Source organism: Felis catus, chromosome A1, assembly GCF_018350175.1.
Source record: "Felis catus isolate Fca126 chromosome A1, F.catus_Fca126_mat1.0, whole genome shotgun sequence".
In the NCBI taxonomy this organism is placed as follows: domain Eukaryota; kingdom Metazoa; phylum Chordata; class Mammalia; order Carnivora; family Felidae; genus Felis; species Felis catus.
The window spans coordinates 181,803,269-181,817,238 of NC_058368.1; the positions used below are offsets into that span (position 1 = coordinate 181,803,269).

The 13,970-nt window shown below is 36.7% G+C and overlaps 1 protein-coding gene across 4 annotated transcripts in view; it reads right to left on the minus strand.

Annotated features, from left to right (window-relative positions):
• The window catches only part of TENM2 (teneurin transmembrane protein 2), a 2,391,334-nt gene that overhangs the window by 1,287,802 nt on the left and 1,089,562 nt on the right, over positions 1-13,970 (minus strand). For all 4 annotated transcript variants that reach the window (XM_045040340.1, XM_045040320.1, XM_045040321.1 and 1 more), the window contains one exon: positions 4,907-5,051. The gene's annotated coding sequence lies outside the window, so the exon portion shown is untranslated. The remainder of the gene's footprint in view (positions 1-4,906; positions 5,052-13,970) is intronic.

The following is a 13,970-nucleotide window of genomic DNA, read 5'->3' on the forward strand; positions in this document are numbered from 1 at the left end:
TATTTTATGATAGTCATTTTGGTTTTTAAGGGGACATCCCTGCATTGGCTTAGTAACAGCATAAAGGATATTCACAGATTTTTATAAAACACTGATTTTTAATGCTAAGACTAGTTTTGATGTGAGTGACTTTTGTGCTAATAGCTTTTTAAAGTGGCACTTAACTGAATATTATAGCTAAAGAAGAATGTGAGTAACACTGCAAGAAATAATTTTGCATTTTGTATCCATAAAACTTTGGTCTTGGTTTGTGAATTGCACTAATGAGGTCTATATAGTTAATACCCACTCGGCCTTCTTACAAATGCATGCCCTGACAAGAAGAGGGCTGTGTTAGAGAGTGTGAATGGTTCTGCACAAACTCATAAGAAGCATCAGGGGAAAAAAATGAAATAGTTGCCTCTTATTGAGCACTTACTATTTGCCCGCATAATGCTAAGCTCTTTGCTTATATTATTTTCATAATTTCTTTTGAGCTAAGTACTATTTATAGGTCAGGTTCAAAGAATTTAAGTGAGTCATATAAAGTCATGTAAGTTGCTAAGTGTCAGGGTTAGGACTTGACCCAACCGCCTGTGTTCCCACCTGCCAGGATTTTTCATGTACAGTTAAAGGGTCAGAAGTAACACCACCACATATAAAAAGCCTATATTATGCCAAAGATGTTTCTCCTTTAAAAAATCTTATAAATTAAGTCACTAGAGGTTATAAAAGCTTTATCTACACATATGGACTTTACTTTTCTACCTATCATGAACCACTTAAAGTTCTTTAGTTGACATTCCCAAAAGATATTCCATAGACAAGTAATTCCATGGGCTTTTTATGGTGTCATAAGTTAAATTATTAAATTATGGTGGCCAAATTAGTTTGAAATATACTGGGTGAACAAAGCTATAGAGGTTATTGTTGTTGCTATTGTTTGTTTTTTAGGACTTCTTTGATTCTTTAATAATGGTCTTTGTGAATTTCTAAGAGATCAGAAAATTCACTTTATTTCCTAAATATATTTGATTAAGGAATATTTTCTTCTCACATGGTAATCCATGGATTAAGTGCTTTGCAAGAGCATTATTTTGGGCAGTCTCTAACTTATCCTTAAGTTCAAGTTTATAATACAAATTGAAGCATCATATGTTAGAAGAGCGGCTATCCAAGAGTTGAGTATTATGTCTGAAAAGAATCAGAGCCACACACTGTTTGTTTCTGTTTTAAAGACTCTGGCACTTGTTCAGCTTCTGACAGAGATGTGTAGATCTCGCTAAAATCAAAGAACAAAATTGTATTCCTTGAAGATAACTCTTATCACATTCTTAGACACCACAGGGGTATTTTCTTTGTAACTGGTAAGATATTGAACATCACCCAAAAACAAGCTTGCTTGGTTATAGACACTGACTGGAGGCGAAGCCTAGATGCTTTTGTGTTTCACATGGCTATTTCCCATTTACAGTGTGTGTGTGTGTGTGTGTGCACATACGTGCATGCATGCACACATGTGTGTGAGTGTCTGTTTCTGGGAAACACCTTCGGGCAGGTTTTCCTTTTATCAAAATAACATAATTATCAGACTTTAGTCATCTAATCAGCCTGATTTTGCCAGGAGATAAAGCAAATTGTTCCCCAGAACCAGAAAACAGAAGGGGAGGGAATCTTCTAACTAACTGAAAACTTTGCTTCACTGGGTGTGTTTCTTTTTTGCCTTTGAATAAACTTTCCTCTGAGCCTAGCTCAGAAAATCAAACCGCTTACATACTACATGAGGAAGGCATTGTTATATACAGAGTGGGTTTTGAAGTCTGTAAAGGCTGAATTCAGTTTGACCCACTATCTTCCAAGCCACGTGACCATTATTATTTTATTTTATTATTTTATTTTATTTTATTTTATTTTATTTTATTTTATTTTATTTTATTTTTTGAATCAATCATGCATTTATCCAGAAAATAGTTATTGATTGTCTTTTATGTTTTTAGACCTGTTCTCATTTCTGGTCTACAAAATGGAACAAGGCAGGTAAGTCTGAGCTTTACTTTCTTCATATATAAATTAGGAATGTATAGGATCATTAGTGAGAATTAAATGCAAATATGTATATAAAGTAGCTAATATAGTGCCTGGCACTCAAAAGGGGATTAATAAATCATAATGATCATAAAACCAAGTATGATAATAATAGTTAATGGTCTGAAGATTTCATATAATCAAGGATATTTCTTTGCATGGGGGAAAAAAGCAGCTGCTTAAATGTGGGTTTTTTTCTAGTAAATAGCTATCATTTCCAAAGTCTTTACTCCTTGAAGTCTAGATAATACAAGATGTTTTAAAGAAAAAAAATCTATCTTAGAGGAGCATCATTTTAAGCTGAAGTTACTACAAATGCTCTAATTCATACTGATTTATCAGATTAGTTTACAAATTACCTGGCATGACCTGAAAGAGAAGGAAGCTGAAAGGTACATTTTATTAAAAGAAATATAAAAGATCCTAGGCAAGGGAGCTATCATGAGAGCTATAAATGTAAAAGATTCTAAAAACAAAAACAAAAACAAGGGAAAAGAATCAAAGAGAGAAGGAAGAGGACAGATAGCTACTAAAACTATGCAGTGGGTTCCCATCAGATTGAAAAGAGTTCCTATTAAGTTTCTAGAATCTGCATAAGCAGGAAACCCCTGTCTCACTCTCTTGCCTTATACTGTTCTCTCTTTGTTCATTATACTCAGTCATACAGATCTTCTTCTTATCCATCAAAGTCCAAGTAAAACCCCTGTCTCACTTACATGGCCTTGAGGTTTTTGCATTTGCCAGAATTCTTCTGTTTATAATGGTGCACCCCAACATTTTCCCATGGTTGGATCAAAGGCATCGGCTCATTAGAGAGGTCTTCCTTTACCACTTGACTTAAGACAGCCCTGGATACTCTCTAACATACCACGCTATTTTATTATTTACATACAATATAATTGCCATTGTATTTACTATTATCCAAAATTTTCTTTTTTGTTAACTTATTTTTTAATTGTCTGAGTCCATCTTAATTTCTATAATGTAATCTCTATATACACAGGGTGGTTGACTATCTTTTTCACTGCTCTACCTCTAGCACTGAGGATTGTGCCTGCCATCTAGTAGGCTCTCAATAAAAAATTATTGAATGAATAAATGATTGAGTGCCAGCAAAGGAAAAAATCCTTCAAAGGGATGTTGAGAAATGGCAAAGAATAACTTTACCAAATTGACAATTTTGCCTAGGGCCAAAGCTGAACATAACATTAATAATGTTCATTGATATTTTCTGGACTAATTTTGACATCTCTAATGAAAGAACTGCTCTTTCATGCATGCAATTTTGGGAAATCGGTTATTATTCTAATCAATGTCTTACTAATTTGAGCAGTGGTTATTTTAAATCATCATAAAGGTGTTTTTGACCATGTGTCACATACAGAATTTTTACATTTCTATTTATTATAAAGGAGCGGTGACTTTTTAATTTATGTAGGGAGGATTAGAATTATGTAGCTACTTGTTGCATGTTACATACTATCAGGAAGAACAACAGATTTTATTTAAGTGGATGTTTGGCAAAATATCATTACGTTTATTGTATCCCTCAAAAACATATAACCAATTACTTACCTTGTTTCATTTTCTTAATGACAAACTTCATTAGTTTAAGACACTTACAAGTTTTTTAATGTTTATTTATTTTAGAGAGAGAGAAAGAGAGAGAGAGAGAGAGAGAGAGAGTCAGAGTGCAAACAAAGGAGGGGTAGAGAGAGAGAGAGATACACAGAATCCGAAGCAGGCTCCAGTCTCTGAGCTGTCAGCGCAGAGCCCGACACAGGGCTTGAAACCACAAGCTGTGAGATCATGCCTGAGCCGCAGTCAGACCCTGAACCAACTGAGCCACCCAGGTGCCCAGTTTAAGACATTTTTTTAAATCCCACAATTTCCCTCTTTGCTATCACAATACTTCTAAGAATGTCAAATTTCTGCTAACCCACAAATAAGATATTCAATGCCAGTATGTCAAACTCAAGTTCTTATCCAGAGCTCAAAACATCTTGTGCTACAAACAGAATGGCAATTACTGATGCAAAAAACGTATAGCTCCCTCAAGGCTTTTCAGAAATCTTGATTATTTAATCAGTGTTCTTGATTTGTAAGGCTAGGTAGTTGATGGCTCCCAAAATGTGTCACATTGGACATTATCCAGATGGAGTGCCAGTTTTCATTTAAGATTCAAGAGGTAAAACCCAACAAAAAAGGTTTTCCACCATCTCGGACTATAGCTCAACTTATATCAGATGACAAATAAAACCTGGCAGTCTGCTTTGCCCATGATTTTAAAACAGAAACTTCATTGAACTGTCAGTTACCAAATGAGGTGATTAACTCTGATGTTGATTAAAGTTTTATACCATGTTTTTATTACTGACAAGTTTCTTCTCTCTTTTTGGGGGTCTAGTTCTTTCAGTATAATTCTCACTTTATTCCTAAGATTTCATTATGTCATTTATGTTTTGATATATATACTACTAGTGCTACTTTCAAGGACTTTCTATTGTATGCTTGCAAAATTAATGTATAATATGAATGCATAGGAGGAATCTAAGTCATGCATATTCCTTTCAAAATTATAAATAGGAGGACCATAGTGATGTTCAACTTAACTCTTCTCAGATATGCCTCTCTTTTGTAGTCCTTTCATTTGATGTGTACAAAGTTTCACTTTTTAAAAACTCTGCTCTTGATTTGCAACAATATCATCCCTTAGGTTGATAGCTCTCCTAAGAATAGGTGATAGCTACAAGGAAAGTCAGACAGGGATTGGACAACAGCAAGAAGTCAGACAAGAAAATCAATAAATAATGTTCATTAGTAATGATACTAAGAAACTCACATGAGGTTAAAGGTCCAGGAGACTGAAGTCCAAGAGTTGTAGAAGCAATCACTTCAGATTTTCAGGATGGAGAGGAGTCAAGATCCCAGGCTGTGAGGTGCATTAAATGAAGGGCACCAATGGCCAGTCAGGTCAAGAAGCTAGCCTGATCAAAATACAGGATTACATTTGTTGGATGCACCCTCTTATATGACATTTCCCCTTTCTTTAGCTTTAATCATATGAAAGTTCTTTCAATTTCCTTAATAGATCTTGCTCACTCTCATTGTGGGTCATTTATAATATTTTGTCTTTTTCCTAGAGCATTCTTCCCTCTTCTCTACCCTTTCCCCATTTTTCCCTGAAGTTGTCTCTCTCTCAGTTTTAATTTCCATATCAGTTCTAGCAGAAACATTTTACTGACTGTGCATGTGCATATTGTGTATCCTTAGGGCCCTGTATATTTTCCATCAGAACACTTGGGCTGTAATAGGACTGCTGGTTACCAGTCTGGGTCAGTTACCAGGTACTAAATACCTCGAAGGTAAGTGCCATATTGATTTTTATGCGTCCCTGTATCTCTAGGATCCAGCACAGCACCTTCCAACTGTTCGATAAAATATTTGTTAAAGCAACAAACATTGCTTATGGGTGTGGGTGGCTGTGGACGCTTGGGTATAAACAAGAAATTGATTGTTCCTTGTTGAACAGTGAGCATTAATAGCAGTAGAAAAAACTGATATCTGCAGGGGCAGGGCTAAAGGAACTGAGATTCCTGACAATGATATAGGATGAGGGTATTACTCTGTGGTACTCCATTCAGCAGCCCCTGGCATGCTGGTTTAGATATTAAGAAAGCAGCTAATAAGTAATAATGCTTTCCAATCTCACTGCACTTCTACCCAAAGGATTTATTGAGTTTTAAAAACACTGATCAATCATCCTTGCCCCAATGAGATGGGTAAGAGTTATTATGCTCATATTATGAAAAGGAAAACCAAGGCAGAGAGAGATTAAGTGGTTAACCCAAGGTCAGGCAGTGAGTCATGGAGACCTGGCACTTGGACATGGAGTTTTAAACTTGTAGCTCTCTGGGGGCGCCTGAGTGGCTCAATTCGTTGAGCATCCGACTCTGTCTCAGGTCATGATCTCACAGTTTGTGAGTTCGAGCCCTGTGTCAGGCTTTGTGGTGACAGTTCAGAACCTGAAGCCAGCTTCAGATCCTGTGTCTCCCTCTCTCTTTGCCCCTCCCCTGCTGACTCTTGGTCTCTCTCTCTCTCTCTCTCTCTCTCTCTCTCTCAAAAATAAATAAACTTAAGAAAATAAAATAAACTTGCAGTTCTCTGCTTAGTCTATTTAGCACTGAACTAGAAGTTGGATGCCTTCCTGAACCCCCTAGGAAGGATGAGTAGCTCCTCTTTCCATGCTTTCCCATTGCCATTAGCATCACCATTGCCACATCTTACTGTCTGTCAGGCATTATGCCTAGCACTTTCTATCTATTAAGTCACTGAATCCTGGAACAACAACAACAACAATGAAATAACTTTTATTTTCACTACTTTAAAGATAAGAAAAATTGGGTGTCAGAAATATAATTAACTATTAACTCCAAGTAGGAGACTTGGAATCCAGACCCTTGATTGTCAGAATTGAAAGCCTATGCCATATTCCAACATCCTACAACGTAAATCCTTGTGTACATGTTAGTACAAGTTGGGATCAGATATATGGTATGAGCAAGTGATATAATTCACAAAGGGTAGCACAGCACTGGAATATAATTAATTACCAATAGATGTTTGTAGAATAAATAACAGAAAGAAGCTGAAATTCCTCCCAAGATCATAGGAAACTGGAGCTAGGGTCCAGCATTTGAATGGCTCACAGTCACAGAGGATGGGTTGATACCAAGTTCACTGCTTTCACTCATGGATACAGACACTACTAGGCGTGTCTGTATGTCCTCTCATGAAAGGGAAGTTGAGACATAATCAAGAGCCATCTCAACTACACCTTCACATCTCCTCCATCCCAGCAAGACATAAGAATCTACCTTTATCTTTTCTCATTTAAGCATGTATAAAGAGAATAGGCAAAGGTTAACATATCAAGAAAGTCATTGCAATTCTGCTCAAATTAAGGAAAAATCTAGATACTACCAAAATATCCAACAAGTGAGTATTAATTCAATTTACCAATATCTTACAACTCCTTACAGGTTGTACCATTAAAATGCTTAAAAGTGATTTTTAATATGTCATCAGTACTAGTACCTGGTTAAAAAAAAGGGCAGGTTGCATAATAATAAATAGGTATGGTCTTGTTTTGTGAAAGAAAATAAACACATAAAACTCTGGCAGGATATACCCAGAGAGTTAATAGCTGTTATCTCTAGAAAGCAGGATTGTGTGCATCTTTCTTTGGTTTATCTATATTTTTTCAATCTTCTGAAATGATTATGTATTGTTCTTGTAATGAGAACAACAGAAGTTATTTTTAATTTTGAAAAAATAAAATAAAACAGATGCCTCAGGGAAGAATGGGTTTTGAACCACTGGAATCCTAAACCAGGCACCAGCTGCCACCTGAAAATCTAGGCTTTAAAATAAGCCACAGCCTCCTGAACATACCCAAGCATGTGATCTCCCTCCCATGCCACACATACTGTTCTCTGATATAAGAAATCAAATGATTCATTCTGTTCCCTTCCACCTTACCCTGACATAGCAAAGACGGAATGTGCACTATTTCCAAATCAAAATAGGCACACTGCAGCAAGAGGCACTTCCAAATGATGGAATTAGATTAGAAGTTAAGACAAAATATGTTTAACTGGCTTTTAAAGAAATTTGGTGGAACACATTACTATAAACAGTACATGTGGGCAGCCAAACAAACTTTGCCTAGAGAAAATCAATTTTGCTCCCCAAACAATGAGAAAAATTACTTTAGATTCGACATTAAACATTGTCGTAAGTATTTTTTAAGAAGCATTTCTATAACTCTGTGTAGAAATAGGAGTCAAAGGATGCCTTTGTTACTATGGTAACAGTCTCCCCGGGAAGAGCCAAGGATGAAGTAGCATACATCCGCCCTGCATATATTTGGCCAATCAATAAACAAAAGACTTAATCTGCATGCATCACATTAGGAAAGTGGTCAAGGTGTACATGATTAGTAAAAGGGTAGGGGGTATTCAGGTATTCTGGGTTCAATCAGCCAGCCTAATTTTCAGCTGAGCTTTGTTAACACTTTCTTCATTTAGAAACCCATTATGAAGATATATTATTGCTAAAATGCCTGTAGATACTTGAAAAATGGAAATCTTCATCACAGAATTTTAACATAACAGTATAACATGCAAGGTGGTAAACTATGATTAGGAGTATAGAAAAAATGTATACTATAGTGAGAAACACACACACCCAGGAACCCAGGAGTAATGATAACACTAATAACAACTAATATTTCCTGAACATTTACTACGGGCCAAGCATGAGCAAAACGTTTTCCATGATTTTTCCTCTGACTCTTTTAAACAACCTAAACAGTTACTACTATGAGTTCTCATTACCATTTTTCAAATGATGTGAGAACTACTTTTTTTAAGTGCTTATTTATTTTTGAGAGAAAGGCAGAGACAGAGTATGATCCAGGGAGGGTCAGAGAGAGAGGGAGACCCAGAATCCCAAGCAGGCTCCAGGCTCTGAGCTGTCAGCACAAAGCCCGATGAGGGGCTCGAACTCACAAACTATGAAATCATGACCTGAGCTGAAGTCGGACGCCCAACCAACTGAGCCACCCAGGCACCCCGATGTGAGAACTATTTTTAATCTTGTTTTACTGATGAGGGAACTCACACTACAAGATTCAAGTTAGGAGCCCAAGGTTCCATCTTGGGAGTGTTGGAGGCTAGGGTTCAAACCAGAGCAGTAAACTATCGTGGTGTCCTCTATCCACTACACGCACTGAACTTCCAGCTTTGCCAGTGATCAACAGCATGGCTTTACGAAAGCGACTTGACTTTCTGAGTCTCAGACTCAGGCTTTTGTGAGGTTATAATTACATAATGTATTTTAAGAGAAAGCACGTAATAGGCCCTCAGTACATATTCCTTCCTTCCTCTTGAAACTCTTCAGTTCCTCAGAATCAATATAGGTTATTGTGAATGTTAACAGGTCTTGACTTAAGCAGCATAAAAGAGAGTTGAGAATTATTGGAATAGTAACATCTCATTTTACTTTCTGGGTATTACTTCCTCCTCCTTGAACACATGAACAGAATTTCCAACAAATCTCTCTCTCTCTCTCTCTCTCTCTCTCTCTCTCTCTCTCACACACACACACACACACACACACCATGGGTTTCATCTCATATTTTCTTACCCCTATCATATGATATGACCCCAACAAATATGGCAACAGAGGAAAATACAGTAAACAGTCATCAGAAAAGTAGATCTGTGACTTACAGATTCTGTAACATCACCTTTCTGGGCCTCAATGTCCTCTGTTATAGCAGAGAAGAGGTGAAGGTTATTTCTTCCAAAGAAATTCCAGGAGTAACTATCTATGACATGATTGTTGCTGTGAACTGAGTAGCCCTTGCTCATTTGAACTCTCCCTACTTCTTTTATACCTTTTGTTTGGAATTTTGTACCTGGCTACAAGAATGAGTCATCTGTAGTCCTCATGCAGATTGCCCCGCTGACAGGTAATTCTTTGGCCCTATGTTGAAAACTGGATGCTCTTTGTTTTCATTGAAATATTTATCCTCAATTCTGTCATTATACAAATTATTACTCTGAGATAAAGACCCTAAAAAATTGGGAATGAGACAGCAAATATTTAAGTGATCCAAATGTCCCTCAATATTTTAATTTTTTTTTTCAACTTTTATTTATTTTTGGGACAGAGAGAGACAGAGCATGAACGGGGAAGGGGCAGAGAGAGAGGGAGACACAGAATCGGAAACAGGCTCCAGGCTCTGAGCCATCAGCCCAGAGCCCGACGCGGGGCTCGAACCCACGGACCGCGAGATCGTGACCTGGCTGAAGTCGGACGCTTAACCGACTGCGCCACCCAGGCGCCCCAAAATGTCCCTCAATATTAAAAAAAAAAAGATATGACTGAAGTATCAATAAAAGGCAAAAGAGGGAGGCACTTTAGAGGATCAATTGTTTGGAACCGAATTATGGAATCATTTCTCTTCCAGACTTTAATATTAAGTGAAATGTTTCTGTCACCTTTAGCCGTGTTCATTTGAAGTAGTTTCATGAGGCATTTTTCATTAGTACCATTTACACAGAGAAGAGTACTTAGCATCTGTTTTTTATGCAATATATTTCCTTAGGTAAAATCATAAATATAGTCCCTGAATTTCATACCTACATGAGCATAACATCAAGCTCATATTTAAGCCATCTATAGGAAATGTTTTCTTGCAAACTCGACATGTAAGTACACAGAGCCTCTCTTTGGTCACGTGAAGATGGGAGTTTTATGCCTTAAAAGGCACAACCAAAAGTTGTCAATTGTTTGGCTCCTTAAGAGGCAGGCCCATTGTTGTCTCAAATACCAGCTGCAGTCTGAATTCACCTGGAATGGTGTTTCAGAGAAATCCTTTTTAGTGTCAGGAGAGGAGGTCTGTAGTCTGAGAAATAATTCCATGTTGGAACTGAGAATCGAGACATTCCTCTCCCCATCCTTCTATAGCAGAATTTGCAAACTGCTGGCCCATGGGTTATCCCCAGAAGGGATTATATAGGCTGCAGTGGGGGCTGAATAGTGTTTTACATTTGAATTAATTGTCAATGTTTAAAAATCATTAGATTTCACTGCTTCTCTTGAAAAAGCTGGCAACGCTGGACCTGCATTCCCACATGGCGACCATCTGCCGAATCTGGGTAGGGGCTGCTCATATTTACAGTGGCATGTGCTATCCAGTGCCCCACTGTCCCCACCACTCCTGAGTGTTTACTCTTCGGTGAAGCTCAATGTCATCATCCGTATAACATCTTCCACCTGGGCCATTTCACCATTTACTTTATCTAGACAGATAAATATTTAACAGCAGGTATAGCTTGGGCCCCAACCAATTAGAATTCTTGCAGGTCCTGGAAGCAGTGTCTGGGGCTCCCTGCAAGGCTGTGAGTTAACCCTTTTGTTGTGGGACCACATGCACAGAGGTGTGAGGTGGCCTAGGAAACAGGTCAGGACCCCTGGGGCAGCTTGCACTTCCTGGTGGAGCTTGCAGCAGTAGCTGTTCTTGAACTACTGTAAAAGCAGTGGTACCTGTATCAGCCTTGCTTTAGGAAGTTAAGCTTGTGACCCTGGCTTTAAGTTAAATTCACTTTTCGGAGCAGACAGATAGAAATGGACCACACAAGCTGTCACTCCCAAGTGGAAGAGTATGCCAATGTATGTACTCCATTTTCCCTGGTATTACAACTTCAACTTGGGTTTTTGCAAAGCAGTTTCCCAGGAAAAATGCTAAATGCCACATTAACGACTTCAAATAGAATTGGTCTTACAGACAGTGAAAAACATGCTCATTGGTAGAGAATATGGGGTAACAGAAACGTTATATTCCTACTTTCCATTTGAGTGCCACAGAGTGCTTCATTCATGATCTGCCCCATTTGGTTATGTTTTAAGTTAAAATATTAAACAATTTTCTTTAAGTTATGACAGCACTTTCTCAGAGCCTAAGAAGCTTCAGACATGCTATACATCAGAATTTCTCAACCTCAGCACTGATGACATTTGGGACTAGATCATTTTTTTTTTTTTTTTTGATTGTGGGAAGGGACTGTCCTGTGCATTGTACATTTTGGCAACATCCTTGGTCTCTACCACCTAGATGCCAGCAACAATCCCTAGTCATGACAACCAAATACTGCCAAATGTTTCCTCCAGGGCAAATGATTCTTGGTCTAGAGTCACTGGTCTATATTCCTACAACCCAAAAGAGTCATGTTTCCGATAACTGCTTACAACCCCAAGTGAAAGATCAGAATATATTGTTAGGAATACAACAACAACTTATTTCTATATTACTACAAATAAAGATTTGAATATTTGTTATGTTGCTTTAACATGATCTTTTAATTGCCTTTTCTTTTGGGAACATTTGAAAAAGGACAGTTTTAGATAGTCATTTGTTTTCTCCAAATTTTTTAAGGGGCTGACAAAAAGCACAGATAGCTTTGTCCCATGTTCCCTAACTCACTAAAAGCCTCAATAACTTTTAGATTTTTCTGGAACATTTGAGATTATTTGAAGGTCTTCTCTCCAGAATATTTACTGTGCCTGATTTTTCATGCACATTAGTGCTTAATTACTAATTTTCCTATAAATACTGGACTATAAAGAAGAATCAGACTGAAGGAAGTTAAGTGACTTCTCCATAGCCAAAAACTGCTTACAGATGTGATGCTTATACTTGATCTCTTCAGAGTAAAGAATTTTGTGTGTTATTTGCAGAGATGGTACATTAAATAATTTTTCTTATTCTGTTAGTGTATTTTCCACATTAGAATCAACTGCTGCTCAAATAATTGACAGGGAATATTACTTAATACTGAAAATGCTTTTGAAACTAGCAAAGTGATTAAATTAAGGGTGGTTTTAATATTTAATAATACCAGAATTCACCTCATTAGAGGTTTTAGAGCTCTACATGATGTCTCCCTTTTATCACATACCTTTAACAAGCCCTGTGGAAACTTGAAGTTTTGAAGACTTCCCTCACATCTACCACTCCAAGCTTGCCTAGACCCTCATTATCTTCACCCTTGACTAGCACAATGACCTACAATTATAGTCTTGCTTTCTCAAATCACCTACCATTATGATTCCATAATTACTGTATGTAAAACTCAAATCTGACTTTATGTCATTTAAAGCAAATCAAAGACCAAATTATTTGTGAAACATACATATACATGCACACACATACATATATCTTTCCACCCTCAAATGCTTCTACTTCTCACTATGTGATAATTATTAAGCTCACAGGCTATCCAAAAAAGAACCTACTATGTGCTGTCCCATTTCTGTGTGTCTCCTTGGTTTTGACATTCATACTTGGGAAAGTTCCACTTGTTTTAAACTCACCTAGAATGCCACCTTCCCCGTAGTTTTTACTATCTCCTGGAACACTTAACCTTCCTTGCTGTGCCAAATCTTCTACAGAAACATTTTATAATGTGGTCTTGGAATCATTTGCACATCTGTTTCATGAACTACACTGTAAGCTCCTATAAGGTGGAAAACTGTTGGACTATTTTTTAACGTGTATATCTTTCACTTGGTAAAGGGTCCACCATACAGAAAGATTTTTTTTTAGGTTTTCAAATATTTATTTTATTCACTTTAAAACAGGTCTATCACATGGAAAGCCTCAGTAGATATTCTCCCAAAACTGCCTTATTTAAAAACCTATAATATGTTTAAATAATTTCTTCAACAAACATTTACTGAATGCTTTCTGTGCTCTAGCTCATGTTCTAAGTAATTTAAATCAATAATATGCATTCATTTGATAGAAAATAAAAGAATGTATAAAGTTTCCTAGTGTTTATAAAGAGAAGAGGTTACTTAGAGACAGAATCAGAGAGGTTATTTTGAGTTATTTTAATCCATACAGAGATCCAAGTCAGATTTTTATTATATAAAATACATAACACTTATAGCACAGTATCTAGCACTTAGTAAAAGCTAAATATATGTTGGTTAATGTTACTATTATTGTCACTATTACTCTCTATTAGAGGAAATATCTCAAAATGAAAAAATCCAAATAATGTGAGATGACAAAGAAGCTGCAGAAATAAAAATCTATAATCTCTTAATGAAATATTTTTACAGTTCAATTTATTTTTTTAACTCAAAAAATATTTATTGAGTCCAGTTAAACCAGAAAAAAATGGGATTGGCTAAAGTAGAATATGCTATGAAAAGATGGACATGTCACTGTCTCTAAAACTCAAAGATTTCCATTTAAATATTAATAAAGTTAAGAAATAATAAAAGCTTCATTTTAAATGGTATGTTTATACCTAGTATAGTTAGTATCT